At 47.4% G+C, this 16,892-nt stretch overlaps 1 pseudogene across 1 annotated transcript in view; it reads left to right on the forward strand.

The window, feature by feature from the left end:
* The first annotated feature begins 4,123 nt into the window (after positions 1 to 4,123).
* The window catches only part of LOC147092727 (NACHT, LRR and PYD domains-containing protein 3-like), a 1,209,123-nt pseudogene continuing 1,196,354 nt past the window's right edge, over positions 4,124 to 16,892 (forward strand). The window contains exons 1-2 of the transcript XR_015075069.1: positions 4,124 to 4,187; positions 13,956 to 14,121. The product of XR_015075069.1 is annotated as an NACHT, LRR and PYD domains-containing protein 3-like (transcript). The remainder of the gene's footprint in view (positions 4,188 to 13,955; positions 14,122 to 16,892) is intronic.

Genomic DNA, 16,892 nt, shown 5'->3' on the forward strand with positions numbered 1-16,892 from the left:
AGTGGAGGGGGAGAGGGAGAGAGAGATTGGAGAGGGAGAGAGAGAGAGTGGAGGGGGAGAGAGAGAGGGAGAGTGGAGGGGGAGAAGGGAGAGGGAGAGAGCGTGGGCACGATTTTTGTCTGATGGAAAAGTAAATACGCCTGTGACCGGTCCGTAATCGTAAGCTTTCTTTTGATGTGACGCGCGTGTAGGTACGCTCTATAACTTTCGAACGTATAGAGAATGGACAGACAGACAGAAAGACAGACAGACAGAAGAGGTCTTTTATAGATATAGATTAAGGGCAGGAGGATAACCAGGGAACGAGTAGGTCCCATTAGGGACCAAACTGGCAATCTGTGTGTAGAGGTTTTAAATGAATATTTTGCATCTGTGTTCACTATGGAGAAGGACGATGTAGGCAAAGATATCGGGCAGGGGGATTGTGATACACTTGAACAAATTTCAATTGAGAGGGAGGCAGTTTTAGCGGGCTTAATAGTGGATAAATCCTCAGGCCTAGACGAGATGTATCCCATGCTGTTATGTGCGGCATGGGAGGAGATTGCAGGGGGCCCTTGACACAAAATTTTCAGATCCCCTCTGGCCACAGGGGAGGTGCCTGCAGATGGAGGACAGCTAATGGAGGACAGCTAACGTAGTACCATTATTCAAATCTAGTTTAGCCACAGCTGGAATACTGTGTGAAGTTCCAGTCGCCACACTATAGGAATGATGTGATTGCATTGGAGAGGGTGCAGATGAGATTCACCAGGATGTTACCTGGGCTGGAGCGTTTCAGCTATGAAGAGAGACTAGACAGGCTGTGGTTGCTTTCCTTAGAGGAGAGAAGGTTGAGGGGGGACCTGATTGAGGTTTACAAAATTATGAGGTGCATAGATAGGGTCGATAGAAAGGAACTTTTCCCTTAGTAGAAGGCTCTATAACCAGGGGGCACAGTTTCACGGTAAGGGGCAGGCAGTTTAGAGGGGATTTTAGGACAATTTTTTTCACCCAGAGGGTGGTTGGAATTTGGAACTCACTGCCTGGAAGGGTGATAGAGGCAGGAACCTTCAGAATATTCAAGAAGCAATTAGATGAGCACTTGAAACACCACAGTATTCAAGGCTACGGACCAAGTGCTGCAAAATGGGATTAGATGGGCTTGATGGCCGGTGTAGACACGATGGGCCGAAGGGCCACTTTCTGTGCTGTATAACTCTGTCTATGTTTCCTCCATTGTACAATATCCGTGAGACTGTCCAGAGTGCAATAAATGCCTGTTCCCACTCTTCCCCTTGCCTCCCCCTCTCTTTCCTCTGCCTCTACCCGGGCCACACTGACCTAACCCCTGTGCCCACTCTGCTCCCTGCCTCACCCTCTCTTTCCTCTGCCCCAACCCTTGTTCCCGCTGGACGCCCAACCCCTTAGCATGTGAGTGTGACCAGTCTTTCCATGGTATGTGTCTCCTAGACCGTGCACCTTCCTGATGTGTGGAGATGCTTGAATAGTGTCAACCAGCTGTGTTAGTGGGAGGGATTCTCCTGGGTGAGCAGCACCTGTGGGACAGGTAGAAAGGTAACATTAGTCATTGTCTTCGGTCCCGACAATGAGCTGTGTTCCCTAGGCATTGACTCCATCCCTCTCCCTGCCCACTGTCTGAGGCTGAATCAGAGCATCCGCAGGCTTGCTGTTGTATTTGACCGTACGATGAGCTACTGAACACATATCCACTCCGTGACCAACACCGTCTACTTCCAGCTCCGTAACAACGCTGGTCTCTAACCCTCCTCATCTGTTGCTGATACCCTCATCCATTCCTTTGTTACCTCTAGAATTGACTGTTCCAAGGCTCTCCTGTCTTCCACCCTCCATAAACTTGAACTCATCCAAAAATCTGCTCCATGTATCCTAACTCGCAACAAGTCCCGTTCACCCATCATCCCTTTGCTCGCTGACCTGTATTGGCTCCGGGTCTGGTATTGCATTGATTTTATAATTCTCATCCTCATTTTCAAACCTCTCCATGGCCGTGCCCTTCCCTATCTCTGTAATTTCTTCCAGTCCTATATCCCTCTTTAATCCCTGCGCTCCTCCAATTCTGACAGGTGGCACATCTCTGATTTCCTTCTCTCCACCATTGGCGGCCGTGCCTCTAGCTGCAGAGGCCCTACGCTCTGGAATTCCCTCTTTAAACATCTCTACCTCTCTCTGCTCCTTTATGACGCTCCTGAAAACCTACTTCTTTGACCAAAAGATTGGTCACATAAAAGCTCCTTATGGCTGGGTCAGTGGGGCGTGGGGTGGGGTCATTGGGGTGGGGGGGGGCAGTGGGGGTGGGGCGGGGCCAGTGGGGGGTGGGGTGGGGCCAGTGGGGGGCGGGGCCGGGCTAGTGTGGGGCGGAGCCGAGTCAGTGGGGTGTGGGGCTGGGTCAGTGGGTTGTGGGGCCTGGTTGGTGGGGTGACGAGCTGGGTCAGAGTGGGTTGTGGGGCTGGGCCAGTTTGGTGCGAGGCAGAGCCAGTAGTGTATGTAGCTGTGACTGCGGGGTGAGAAATAGCTTCAAAGCCCTGCTCACTCATCATCCCTGTGCTTGTGAACCTACATTGGCTCCCGGTTCCCTGAGCATCTCCAATTTAAAAGTCCCATCGTTGTTTTAAATCCCTTCCTGTCTCTGTAACCTCCTCCAGCCCTACAATACCCCACCACCAAATCTCTCTATTCCCGAGACTCTGGCCTCTTGTTTCATTTCACCCTCTCCTCCCCCCATCTATGGCGGCTGTGCCTTCGGCTGTCCCGGCTCAATACTCATCAATTTCCCACCTAAACCTCTCCAGCTCCCTCCTCCTTTTGGAACCCTCCGAAACCCACTGCTGTGACCAACATTCTGACCACGCCTCCTTCTACCTCCTTTAGTCTTAGCCCATCTTTTGTCGTACTTGTCTTCTGTGAAGCACCTTGCGATGTGTTTCGATGGAAATGCAAGTTGTTGTTGCTGAGTGTTTATTATACCAGTGTCAGCGTGAGTGACACAACAGATAACTGAATCTTACAAGATCTCAAACTTGGTTATAATTTAATGCCGGAGAATAACTTCAACTATAGTTTGGAGAAATTACTGATCTGAGACTAAATCACTTTTACATTTCCCCAGTGTGGAAAGGAAAGGACGCTAACTGAGAGTTTGATTGGACTCACGTGTGAGGGCCCACACAGCGAGACACGCGCACAAGTGGAGAATATTCACTAAAACAGCAGGCAAATCTACCACTTGTACATCTATGGCCATTCTTGAGATTGATAAAATCTGTGAAAATGTTCCACAAATCAATGCTGTCCATCACCTCACTGTTTATTCCTGAGATTGATAAAATCTGTGAAAATGTTCCACAAATCAATGCTGTCCATCACCTCACTGTTTAAAGTTACATGATTCATAACATTCTATATTAGTGTTGATACCAGTGGAACAGCGGTAAATGTCCTCACCCCCTACAGTGCTCATTAGTCAGGTCCATGAGAGATATGGTCAATATCTTCAAATATAAACACCAACCAGGACACATCTCCATGAACACACGAACAATGTCACTGCCCATCGAGACCAGAGGATCACACCCAGTTATATACTGTGTGTGGATAGAAATCATATTCGTAAAGTACCAGAATTTACTTTTAAAACTCGAATCAAAATTAATAAATACAAATAGCGCCAGACTGTGTAAAACCAAGTGAAGGATCATTGAATTCATTAATGATCGCCCCGCTCCATATTTTCCTGCAGAATATTCTCTACCTCAGGAATAAGGCTGGTTTTGGCCTGCACTGTGTGAGTAAATCTCATCAATGGCTCCTCTGAGTGCAGAGTCTCGGCGACGGGAGCTGGTCTGGAACTGGGTTGTGGGGATTAGCGGGACTCACTGGATTTCACTGGGCAGCTGTCTGTGTCACACCTGATGTGAAGAGTTGATCGTAACACTCGGGAAATGCTCAATCCCGGAGCAAACAGCTGGTGTACTGATGGGGAGGCGGGACTTGATATCATGTTCAACAAGGCAGTGCTCTCCTCATTTTAATATTTCTGTCTAACCCTCCTATTAATATAGTTATTACAGAGCATCATAATCTGGGAACATCTGTCACCGCCATGGCTGAAGGTCCAAATAGGGGAGAAGATCCAACATCTTCAACAAGAATGAGAATGGACACAGGTAAGAACACAGAATATTATTTACAATATAATTTCTGACCTGACAAAGGGTCCAGATCTCGTGCAAGAACCTGCAGCTCACACAGCTCGAGGGAACAGGCCAGGGGCTGAGTAGAAAGACGGAAGTGAGTGACCATCTAGAGAGGCATCACAGTCACAGGTGGAGGGAGCCCCTGAGTACTGGAACTGCCCAATAGATGGGGACAGTGATGGAGACAGTGACTCAGAGGAGGGTTTTCCTGAGCAATAGTTTGAAGCCAGGGAGCAGGAGGTCATCCCGAGTGAGCTGAGTGTGAGCGGAGAATGATAGAGATACCTGATTCCAAAGGGAAGAACATCTTTGAACGGCTGTGACTTTTTCTGTGAAGGCAAGAAGAGCAGAAAATTGTCCCAGTCAAAATCAAAAACACAACTAGAAATACATTAAAACAAATAATTTTCAGGACGTGTGTGTCGCTGGCAAGTTGCCATTGAATAGGTGATAATGGCCACCTTGAATCTCTGCAGTCCATGTGGTGAAGTTGAACCCACAGTGCTGTTAGGTAGGAAGTTCCAAGGTTTTGATCCAGCGACAATAAAGGAGAGGTGATGTATGTCCAAGTTACGGTTGTATGTGTCTTTAAAGAGAATTTGGAAGCAAAGGTGTTCCCATGCACTTGGTGTCCTTGTCCTTCTAGGTGGTGGATGTCTTGGGTATGGGAGGCACTGTCGGAGATGCCTTGCTGACTTACTGGTGGGCATCCAGTCAGCAGCAATCTGCAACCACAGTAAGCCAATGGTGGAGGGAATCAATGTTTAACCCAATGGATGGGGTGCTGATCAAGCATAATGCTTTGTCCTGGATGGTGTTGAGCATCTTCAGTGTTGTTGCAACTGCACTCGTCCAGACAAATGGAAAGTGTTCCATCACTCTCCTGATCTGTGTTGTAGGTGGGGGAGAGAATTTGGGGAGTCACGAGGTGAGCCACTCACCACAGAATACCCAGCCTCTGACCTGCTCTAATAGACACGGGGGATGTATGTGGCTGGTCCAGTTCCAGTTTGGTTGATGTAGGGAACTTGTTGATGGTAATTTCATTGACTGTCATGGCATAAGGCTATGGTATCTCTCGTTGGAGATGGTTATTGCCTGACACTAGGAACGGTAGCGTAGTGGTAATATCACTGGGCTAGTAATCCAGAGGCCTGGACTAAAGATTTCAGAGAAGTGAGTTCAAATCCCGCCATGGCAGCTGGGGACTTAAATAAATCTGGAATAAAAAGCTAGTATCAGTAATGGTAGCTATGAAACTTTCGGATTGTCATTAAAAACCCATCTGGTTCACGAATGTGTAGGGGGGCATCTTTTACCTGGTTTACGGTAATTTACCTTCCTTTACCTGGTCAAGCCACTGCACTGTGACCAATACCAATCAGCGGTTTCGAATCGCTAAACCTACCCTTCCAGTTCTGACTGGAGGAACTTACAATTAATGAAAAATTAAAAACAGACAAATGGTCTAGATGCAAGATAGTCAAACTATATTAACTAAATAAACTACACCACGTGATCAATGTAATCACGGTAAAATTGCTGAGATAGGGGAGGAAAAAACGGGCATAACGAGGGAAAACGACTAAAATGACAATTCTAACGAAATCCCACTTTACTCCCCCACCCCTATGCCTATCCTAAGTTGCCTTGTGGAAGGTCAGAAAAATATATGCTCACCACTGCAATCCCACCTCCGTGCCCTACGAGATCTTCACTGTCCCGACGTAAAGAAAATACCCCAGTGTTTTAAAAGTAAACTGCTGGTGTGTTTACTTCTTCAGACAGACTGGCACGCTGTAGAGGCACGCGAGAGAGAGAGAGAGAGAGATGCCTCTGAGAAGCTATCTCTTATACCCCAATTTTGGGGCCGAAATGTTCCCGCCCAAATCCAAGTTCATCTGGGCTAAAACAAAAGGATCCAAACCGTCCCCTTTTCTGGGTTGGGTTTGAATAAAGTTGCCATTATCTGTTATGGCTGTTGATAAAACTGCAGGGGTTTTGAATGTGTCTTCATTCAGCCTGATGGGTTTGAATAGGGTTGTATTACTATGTAAACAGAAACCCATTGTGGTCATTGAAACTGCAGCCCCAAGTGGTTACTCCTTGTGTAAACAAACAGCTTGTAGGTTACCTGACCCACCCAATACCACAGGGTGATTGACAGCTCGGGCTGCATTCAAATGCTAATGGCCTGTCTTTCCTTTTTCCTGCTGAAAATTCTGTTCCTGTTCAGCCATTTTTCTGCCCTTTGTGAGTACATTTTTAAAAATAAAATGTGCTGTCTTAAAGTGTGCGACTTTTTCCACAGAATTCCTCGATTCCGGTGTTGTCCATGCGCTGCCCAGCTCAACGCAGCCCCCCTGCGATTCTGGCTATGTTTTAAAACATTATCCAACCCAGAGGCAATTTAAATCACGCAAAGTCTTTGTCCACGATGTGGATTAATATTTCCCGATCTTCGTGGGCTGAGGGGATTTTGTGAACCCCTACATTCCCCCCTTGGATACTTCCAACTTGTTTGTAGTATCCTCCTTGAAGAAGTGAGCAAAATTTTCTGACCCCGACAAACAACCATCCTCTGTATTTACCTATAGCTACCTATCACTGATCCCCCGACCTGTCTATTCCCCTCAAATCCGAGAAAAACCGTGGTACAGATACATCAACTACAAAATGTTACAACAAGGGGTCTCATACCCCTGCACCACTTGTTACATTATAGCATATTACAAAATGTTGCAATCTTGGTTATACAATGTCATCAAAATGATCCCAAGCACGGAGAGGGTCCTACGCCTCTGCACAGCTTGGAACAGTAAAACAAAATACAAAAAATCTTCATTAAACATATGAAACAAAATGGTGAAATAAACCCGACCATCACGTGCCAATGACGGGTCGCGAAATTCGGGTGGGTATTGCTCCTCCCACCCGGGCAGTAAATGTACCTTCCACCCCCCCTTTAATGGTCTTAAACTTTTAAAACATACAGAATGGATTTGCAGAACAGTCTGATCCACCAGCCCCGAGCCATTCCCTTGTCCCTTTGTGGAGGCGGGGTACCCCTCATGTTTCACAGAACGAGACCGGAGAGTATGGGATCGCGACTCCCAGTCCCTCCCCCTCCTGTCTCCCCTTGACTGGCTGGGGAAAATGATGGGTGTCTGTGTGGCGGTTCTCACTGGCCCCACACTCAAACTTGGATCCCAGATCCGGCCATCCACTCATCCTTCCCACCCACACTTACACTCCAACTTTGCCCGTGGGCCCCGGGTGAGTACCTCCCTTCCCCAAACGCACCCACGTGACTCTTGAGTCTCCCCCTCCCCTTTACAATCTTTCCCGGGACATCACCACCCACTCCCGGGGAACGCGTCCCTATCTGATGAGGTGCCCGCGCTTCCCCACCATGACTCCTCAATAGCGAGGTCTCCCGCAAGTGAAATTCGGTCAGAATAGTGCTGGGTTGGGGCCATGTCCCACCCAGCTGGGGCCATCTCTTCAACGTAGGATGAGTAAGCAGGTTCCTCCGGACCCTGTCCGGTTTCTCCCGAAGGTCGCTGCGGGGTCTCCTGGATTTGTCCAGTGGTGAGGTGATCCCCAACATTCTGTATCTTCATTCGCTGCCCAGCTCGGGCTGGGCGAACAGGGCTGCTCCTTTGTCCACTCTCCTGCAAAAGAACTTAAAAGGGCATGCAGCCAGGTCTCTCACTGACCTGCTGCCTTAGGTGGAGACATGGTCGGGTCCCTCGACCTCGGACCAAAATACAAGCATTTGGCACACTTATAAACTTAAACTTTAAACTTAAACTAAAAACTACTAGTTATACCAAAACATAAAATTCAAACACCTTAAAAGCAAGCTATCAACATTGGTGACTTAACACAAAGTTCTAATACAGATGCCGCCCGTCTCCAGGCGGCCAGGCTAACCTCTGGTGTCACTGTCGCAGATTACTGCTGCCTGCAGCAAAGCTGGACTGCCTCCTCCTTCCGGTCCCTGGCAGCTTATGGCTGCTAGTTGGGGAACTCTGTGATCTGTTTCCTCCCGGGCTCGGGAGATTGCTCTTTGTGGCAGGTACCCTGGTGACCATCTTTTCTTGGGCTTGCGGACCCGCTGAGACCTTCTGAGGGGCGTCTCTGTGGGGGAAACTTTGGCTGACGGGCCCTGAGCCTGGGTCACAGCCCTAGCTGGTTGGGAAACTTCTCCCCCTGATGCAAACAGCCCGCACTGTATAACATACCTGGCAGCCTGTCGGTACTCCGGGTTTGTCTCCTTTTCCCTACCCACTCCTGCACTGGGGGCAGGTATCCCCTCACCACCTGCTGCTGGTGGCTGAAAATCCTCCTCTCCAGGTCCAAAACCTGTTACCGGCTCCTCCCATATGTCCCTTGCAAGAGGAATTGCTATCCCTCCCAGAGTCTCACACCATAGGGGGAACAACTCTTGAAGCGGTCTGGGAAGCTTGTCCCTTTAAACAGGCGACTGCGCCTGCGCGAACCTCCTCCCCGGAGTCCCACGGCAGAGGCTGTGAAACCTGTGTCTTCAAACAGGCGTCTGCGCCTGCGCAGGAAAACTGAAGAGTCGCCGCTGGGGTCACAGGCTGGGGAACTGCGCCTGCGCAAACCCAGTGTTGGGAAACCTCTCCCCTCAGACGCGCGACTACGCCTGCGCAGGCAGCCTCTTCTGTGAATGGACTCGCAGCAGCCTGCAGATTTCTACTCTCAGGCTGCTGTTTCTCGGTTTCTGAACTAGATAACTGGTTCAAATTTAAACTTTGGCCAAAACTTAGGTCCCACTGGGGCGGGGAAGTGTCCCAATTGGTGGGCTGGACAACTTTTCCCTTGAAACAAGTCACAGTGCCTGTCTTTACAGCCTGTGAACTGGAAATTGTATGGTCAGATTTATACAATTTACATTGGTTGGCGTGGAACCACTTTGTGCACTGGGGTAGTTTTACTGCATAGACCATGAGGCTGTCACTATCAACTATACTATAGGGTCCCATGTACAGTGGCTCTAAACTTCCCACCTGGGCAGAGTTTCTTACCATCACTAGGTCTCCTATCTCCCACTGGTGGCTCTTGCTAGGCTATTTCGATGCAGCTTCCCCATGTTCTCTGCTGCCTGCCCATACTCCAGTCATTGTGGGGAGGCAGAGGTGGGCAAGGGGGCTGCAGCACCAATGATGGCTGCTACCTTTCCCTGATTGGCCCTGAGGAAAGATTTTATCGACTCCATGATGGACTCGACTGTATCAGGAGGAGTTTCAGTCTCTGCCTTCTGAGTTGGGGCTACGGGGGTCCTGGCTTTATCGTCTCTCCCAGGTTTTTTACAATCCCTGCGCCAGTGGCCATCCTCCCCACACCTGTAACAAGTGACCTTGTTCTGGGAGGGATGGCTCCCCTCCTGGCGCCACTCTTTCTTGCATTGAGCCCCAGTTTTAACCTCGTGGACCTTGCCCTTTTGCTGGGGGGTCCCACTATTCCTCCGTTCCTATATGCTACCGTGAACTGCTGGATTACATTCTCTTCGGTTGCCAGGAAGTCTCGGTGGTCAAACCAAGTATCAGCCTTTGCTTTTATCTGGGGCAGGGAATTGGACACCAGGCAACGAAGCCATTGGGTCCACTGCCGCTGGTTCAGGCGTACCCTATCTTGTCCCCCTGTACACATGCTGTTGTAGACTGGCCACAGCCTGTCTGCAAATGCCTGTGGGGTCTCCCCTTCCTTCTGCAGTGTTTTCCCTATGCGATCAAATGGATTGCCGTCATTCGCACCCATGGCTTCCAGTATTTCCTCCTTTAGGCCCTCAAAACCCTTCTGCCCTCTCTTAGCCTCATCTGAAAGGGTCTGATAGAGCTTACTATCAACAGAGAAAAGCAACATTTTGGCTTTCTCTTCATCATCACAGCCATTAACACCGGCTGCATGTTCTATCTCTTGGAAGTGCACTGAGGGGTCTCCCTTTTCGGAGAGCAGGGGAATATGTTTCACCAGGCCTCTGAGCTGTTGGGTATCATAGGGTACCAGATAGTTATGCTGAACAGCCCCAGGGTCATTATCGTTCACGGGCGGACCGTAACTCCATTGTTGGAGGGTATACACTGGTCCTGCTCCCCGCCTGCCTAGCGGGACCTGCTGGTGTTCTCCTACCACCCCTTCTGGCTGCCAGAGCTCCTCAAAACTCGGAGCTGTGGGCTGCGGTCTTGGAATCTCTAATTCCCTAGCCAACCTTTCACTGGGTGTTGCCTGTGGGGCTGTTTTACTTGGGTTGCTAGTAAAATCCGGCTGACCTGCCTTCGGGCTGATCAGACAAATCATCCCCTTTGCTCCCTTTAAAGCCATGTTAAGGCTTTCTATCTCTGCCCTACAGGGGCCATGATCTGCTTCCTCAAACCTTTGGCCGCAGGCCAGGTTATAAGCTGCCTTTACCTCCCTAACCTTCTCCTCCTGCTCTGTTACTTCAGAGGTGAGGCGGGCATTCTCTTCCCGCAGTCTCATCTCGTTACTCTTTGCTTCTGTAATTTGGCACTTTAGGAACACTATCTTGTGCCTCGCATGGCTTTTGCCCTCGCTAGCTGCTTGGGTGAGGTGTGCATTTTCCTCCTGTAGCCTCATCTCACTGTCCCTAGCCTCTGTGACTTCCTGCACAAGGCGCCCTATCTCTGCCTGGCATTTCGTGACCTCTAGTGTGATGCGTGCATTCTCTTCCCGCACCCTCATCCCAATCCCACTGCCTCTGGCCTCATTCACCTCTCTTATAAGGCGTTCTACCTCCGCCTGGCATTTTTCAAGCTCGGACTCCCGATTCTTGGCCTCTGTAACCTCCTCCGCACCCTCATCTCACCCTTCTTAACCCAGCCACCTATACCATAATAGGTCAGCTTACACGATGCCGTTAACCTCTGCAGGGCTACTCACAGACTAAAAACAAGAAAAGCAAGAGCTGATGCTTTCTCTAGATCCAGACCACTTATCATATCAAAAACTGCCTCCAGTCCTGCCGCGGTCGCCAATTTGTAGGGGGTATCTTTTACCTGGTTTACGGTAATTTACCTTCCTTTACCTGGTTTATGGTAATTTAGCTGGTCAAGCTACTGCACTGTGACCAATACCAATCAGCGGTTTCGAATTGCTAAACCCACCCTTCCAGTTCTGACTGGAGGAACTTATAATTAATATATTAAAAATGGACAAATGGTCTAGATGCAAGGAAGTCAAACTTTATTAACTAAATGAACTACACCAGACGATCAATGTAATCACGGTAAAATTGCTTAGATAGGGGAGGAAAAAACAGGCATAACGAGGGAAAACAACTAAAATGACAATTCTAACGAAATCCCACTTTACTCCCCACCCCATGCCTATCCTAAGTTGCCTTCTGGAAGGTCAGAAAAATATATGCTCACCACTGCAATCCCACCTCCGTGCCCTACGAGATCTTCACATTCCCGAAGTAAAGAAAACACCCCAGTGTTTTAAAAGTAAACTGCCGGTGTTTTTACTTCTTCAGACAGACTTCCACGCTGTAGAGGCACGCGAGGCAGGCGAGAGAGATGCCTATAAGCTATATCTTATACCCCAATTTTGGGGCCGAAATGGTCCCGCCCAAATTCAAGTTCTTCTGGGCTGAAACAAAAGGATCCAAACCGTCCCCTTGTCTGAGATGGGTATTAATAAAGTTGTCATTGTCTGTGATGGCTGTCGATAAAACTGCAGGGGATTTGAATGTGTCTTCATTCTGGGGCCGAAATGTTCGCGCCCAAATCCGGAAGTTTCTGGGCTAAAACAAAAGGATCCAAACCGTCCCCTTGTCTGGGATGGGTTTGAATAAAGTTGCCATTGTCTGTGATGGCTGTCGATAAAACTGCAGGAGTTTTGAATGTGTCTTCATTCAACCTGATGGGTTTGAATGGGGTTGTATTACTATGTAAACAGAAACCCATTGTGGTCACTGAAACTGCAGTCTCAAGTGGTTACTCCTTGTGTAAACAAACAGCTTGTAGGTTACCTGACCTGCCCAATACCACAGGGTGATTGACAGCTCGGGCTGCATTCAAATGCTAATGGACTGTCTGTCCTTTTTCCTGCTGAAAATTCTGTTCCTGTTCAACCATTTTTATGTCCTTTGCGAGTACATTTTTAAAAATAAAATGTGCTGTCTTAAAGTGTGCGAATTTTTCCACAAAGTTCCTCGATTCCGGTGTTGTCCATGCGCTGCCCAGCTCAACGCAGCGCCCCTGCGATTCTGGGTATGTTTTAAAACATTGTCCAACCCAGAGGCAATTTAAATCACGCCAAGTCTTTGTCCACGATGTGGATTAATATTTCCCGATCTTCGAGGGCTGAGGCGATTTTGCAAACCCCTACAAATGTATTTTAGGGAAGGAAATCTGCCACCCTTACCGGGTCTGGCCTATATGTGACTCCAGACCCACAGCAATGTGGTTGACTCTTAACTGCCCTCTGAAATGTCCTAGCAAGTCACTCAGTTGTAACGAACCGCTATGAAACAAAATACCATCACCACACGGACTGCAGTGGTTCAAGGCGGCGGCTCACCACCACCTTCTCAGTGGCAACTAGGGATGGGCAATAAATGCTGGCCTTGCCAGTGATGCCCAGATCCCATAAAACAAATTTAAAAAAAACTTGTCTGGTTCGAATATTATTTGCCACATATTAGGCCAAAACTGGATGTTATCCACGTATTGCTGCATGCAGGCATGGATTGCTTCATTATTGGAGGAATTGCCAATGGAGCCGAACACAGCTCATCCATTAGCGAGCAGCCCCACTTCTAACCTTATGATGGAGCGAAGGTCACTGATGAAGCAGCTGGGAATAGTTGAGTCTAGGACACTGGCCTGGTTTGAAGACTATATTGAGGGATCTTAAATCAGGCAATGGAATGAAAAACAAAGCATCAAGGTCATCTCTGGCTGTGGGATGGGCGTGGTTAAAAGGGAATCAGGTTCAAGGCCAGCAGATAATATAAAAAGTCAGGGTTTATGAAAAGTAAAGCAATATTATTCAAGGTTCTATCACTGGGGATGAAGTGGGAATCTAGTTGTGGAGGATGATGTTTTGAGGAGGTATCAAATATTTCCAATAGTTTCTAAAAGTGATGGTGGTAGTGTGAGAAGGTAGACTAGAGGAAGATGTGGGATCATATTTGGAGTTAAATGTAGAGAAGGATTTGGAGCTGAAAAAATAGTCAAGATGGGTAAGTGACTGGGCCCAGAGATAACGCACTCCAGCATGTTAAATCAAATCACAGAGGAGGGAGGACAGACTCTCCACAATTGTTCAATCCGTTTTAGATACAAACAATACACTGGAGCACTGAAGGAGCCCAAGTAACGCCTCTGTTCAACAGTGGAGGAGAGAGGAGAAATCAGGTAACTAGACCAGTCTATGGCAGTTATGGGCAGAATGCTCGAGTCCGGAATTTAAGGTTGAATTAGTCAATGTTGAGATACAGGGGGTGATCAGGGAAGGCTGGAATGGACTAGCTGTAGGCAAGATATGTCTGACAAATTTGCACGCTTTTATAAACAATGGACTCTATAGATCGATGGGATGCAGCATCTGCGGTGTATATGTGGTTTAAGAAGGTGTTTGATAATGCGGCTCACAGGAGACGTCAGCTGTATGGTATAAGAGGCAATGTAGCAGCTTGGATATAAAGTGGATAATGAGTTTAGTTTTCTCCATTTGTGTTCACAGATCCAAACTCTGCAATCACTGAGTTCTTGACAAAGTGCGACGATTACCAGCTGTTCCAGTTGACATTATTCTACTGGGACAGATTGGAACAGGCGATTGAAGGAGGGGTGGATGGAGTCAGCTTGTTGTTAACATACGATGGCATTTTAGTGGACAAGAACATCGGGTGAGTGGGAGTGACACAGGATAAGTTTGGATTATTTAAATATCACAGAACTGATAGGATATCAGATGTTAGAATCATAGAATGTTACAGAAGAAAAACAGGCCATATAGGAAAGAAAGGGTTAAAGCTGTTAATATTCTAAATCTGAAACAACAACACAAATGTGAAAATACCCACTGGATCCATCAGTCTGTGTAAAAAGGAGAGGGTAACGGGTACGATATTATGCTTTGTGTGCTGAAGTCAAAGGGAACCCAGAATTTTAGTAGGTTCTCACAGAGAGAAAAGTGGCTGGAGTTTTAGGGAGGGTCATGAGTTGAATGTTCTACAAATTATATAAAGTCAATTGAGGAACAGTGAGATGATTTAAAAAATCAGCTGCGGGTTAAAGGAAAGATATTTTTACAAAATGCTAAACCAGTGAACAAGTATTGGACCCAAACAGTCCCAAAAAACCCATGGGGAGTGTCCGATCAACCGACTAGAATGATCACAATTATATTGATTCAGACACCAGTGATAAATCAACTTGTTGGTTCTATGAAGATCTTCAGGATGTTCAAGCAAATTATACAGCTATAGTTAGTAGAATCACAGAAACTTACAGCGCAGAAGGAGGCCACGTCGTGCCTACGGTGGCTCTTTGACAGAGCAGCCGAGCTCAGTCCCACTTCCCCACTATTTGTCCGTCACCCTGCAAGTTCCTCATCCACAAGTACCTGTCTAACTCCCTTTAAAACAAATTATGGCATCAGCTTACATCACCTTTTCAGGTCGAGCGTTCCAGATCCCGAGATCATGCTGAGTGAAAACAATTCTCCTCATCATCCCTCTAGATCTTTTGCCATGATTTTAAATCTATGACCTATGGTTATTGACCCACTCACCAGACGGAATAGTTTTTTCTCTATCTGTATCAAAACTTCTTATCTTGAAAACCTCTATTAGGTCACCTGTTAACCTTCTCTGTTCCAAAGAGAACAGTGCTAACATTCCCGATCTAATAACAGTACATCCTTCAAGTCTGTGAATACTAACCAATCCTGGCATGTTCTCAGTGCGGGATACCAAAGAATTACTGAAAGTGACCCTATTTATACACCTAGATCAGAGGTGTCAAACAGACTGTCAGCAGAGCAGTTCCATCAGCCCATGTAACTAAAGTCGCTCATCCCTGGTACTATTTTAGTGAATCTCCTCTGCACCCTGTCCAATGCCTTGACAGGGTATAACGTGTGGTGCCCAGAATTAGACACAATACTCCAGCTGAGGACTAACCACTGATTTATAAATGTTTAGCATAATGTCCTTTCTTTTGTACTCTATGTCTCTATTTATAAAACCAGGAATCCCGTCTTTTTTAACAGCCTTCTCAACTGATTCTGTCAACTTCAAATAATTCTCTACATAAACCCTGAGGTCCCTGTTCCTTCAGCCATTTTAAAATTGTACAGTTTAGTTTGTTTTGCCTCCCCTCATTCTTTCTTCCAAACATAGAGTCATACAGTTATACAGCACAGAAAGACACCCTTCGGCCCATCATGTCTGCGCCGGCCATCAAACCCTATATACTCTAACCCCATTTTCCCGAACTTGGTCCAATGCTACAGCGTTTCAAGTGCTCATCTAAATGCCTCTTGAGTGTTGTGAGGGTTCCTGCCTCTACCACCCTTTCAGGCAGTGAGTTCCAGATTCCAACCACCCTCTTGGTGAAAAAGTTTTTCCTCAAATCCCCTATAAACCTCCTGCCCCTTACCTTGAAACTATGCCCCCTGGTTATTGACCCCTCTACTGAGGGGAAAAGTTCCTTTCTATCTACCCTATCTATGTCCCTCATAATTTTGTACACCTCAGGTTCCCCCTCAGCCTTCTCTGCTCTAAGGAAAACAACCCCAGCCTGTCTAGTCTCTCTTCATAGCTGAAACGCTCCAGCCCAGGTAACATCCTGGTGAATCTCCTCTGCACCCTCTCAAATGCAATCACATCCTTCCTATAGTGTGGTGACCAGAACTGCACACAATATTCCAGCTGTGGCTTAACTAGCGTTTTGTACAGCTCCATCATAACCTCCCTGCTCTTGCCTTCATTAGCCGAGGCATAGTATATGTATCCCATATGCCTTTTTAACCACCTTATCTACCTGTCCTGCTGCCTTCTGGGTCCTATGTACATGCACACCAAGGTCCCTCTGATCCTCTGCCCTTCCTAGGGTCGTACCATTCATTGCCTTGTTAGTCCTCCCAAAATGCATCACCTCACACTTTTCAGGGTTCAATTCCATTTGCCACTGTTCTGCCCATCTGACCAACCCATCTGTATCATCCTGTAGCCTGAGGCTTCCCTCCTCGCTATTTACCACACCCCACCAATTTTCGTGTCATCTGCAAACTTACTGATCATAGCTCCTACATTCATATCTAAATCATTAATGTACACTGCAAATAGCAACGGACCCAGCACCAATCCCTGTGGTACACCACTGGACACAGGCTTCCAGTCACAAAAGGAACCTTCGACCATCACCCTCTGCCTTCTGCCACTAAGCCAATTTTGGATCCAATGTGCCAACTTGTCCTGAATCCCATGGGCTCTGACATTCTTGACCAGTCTCCCATGCGGGACTTTGTTGAAAGCCTTTCTGAAGTCCATGTAGGCTACATCAACTGCACTACCCTCATCCACACACCTAGTCACATCCTCGAAAAATTCAATCAAATTGGTTAGACATCATCTCCCCCTGTCAAAGCCATGCTGACTATCATTGATTAATC

This window comes from Somniosus microcephalus, unplaced genomic scaffold (genome assembly GCF_052327205.1).
Source record: "Somniosus microcephalus isolate GS21.2 unplaced genomic scaffold, FLI_Smic_1.0 unresolved_chr2, whole genome shotgun sequence".
NCBI lineage: Eukaryota > Metazoa > Chordata > Chondrichthyes > Squaliformes > Somniosidae > Somniosus > Somniosus microcephalus.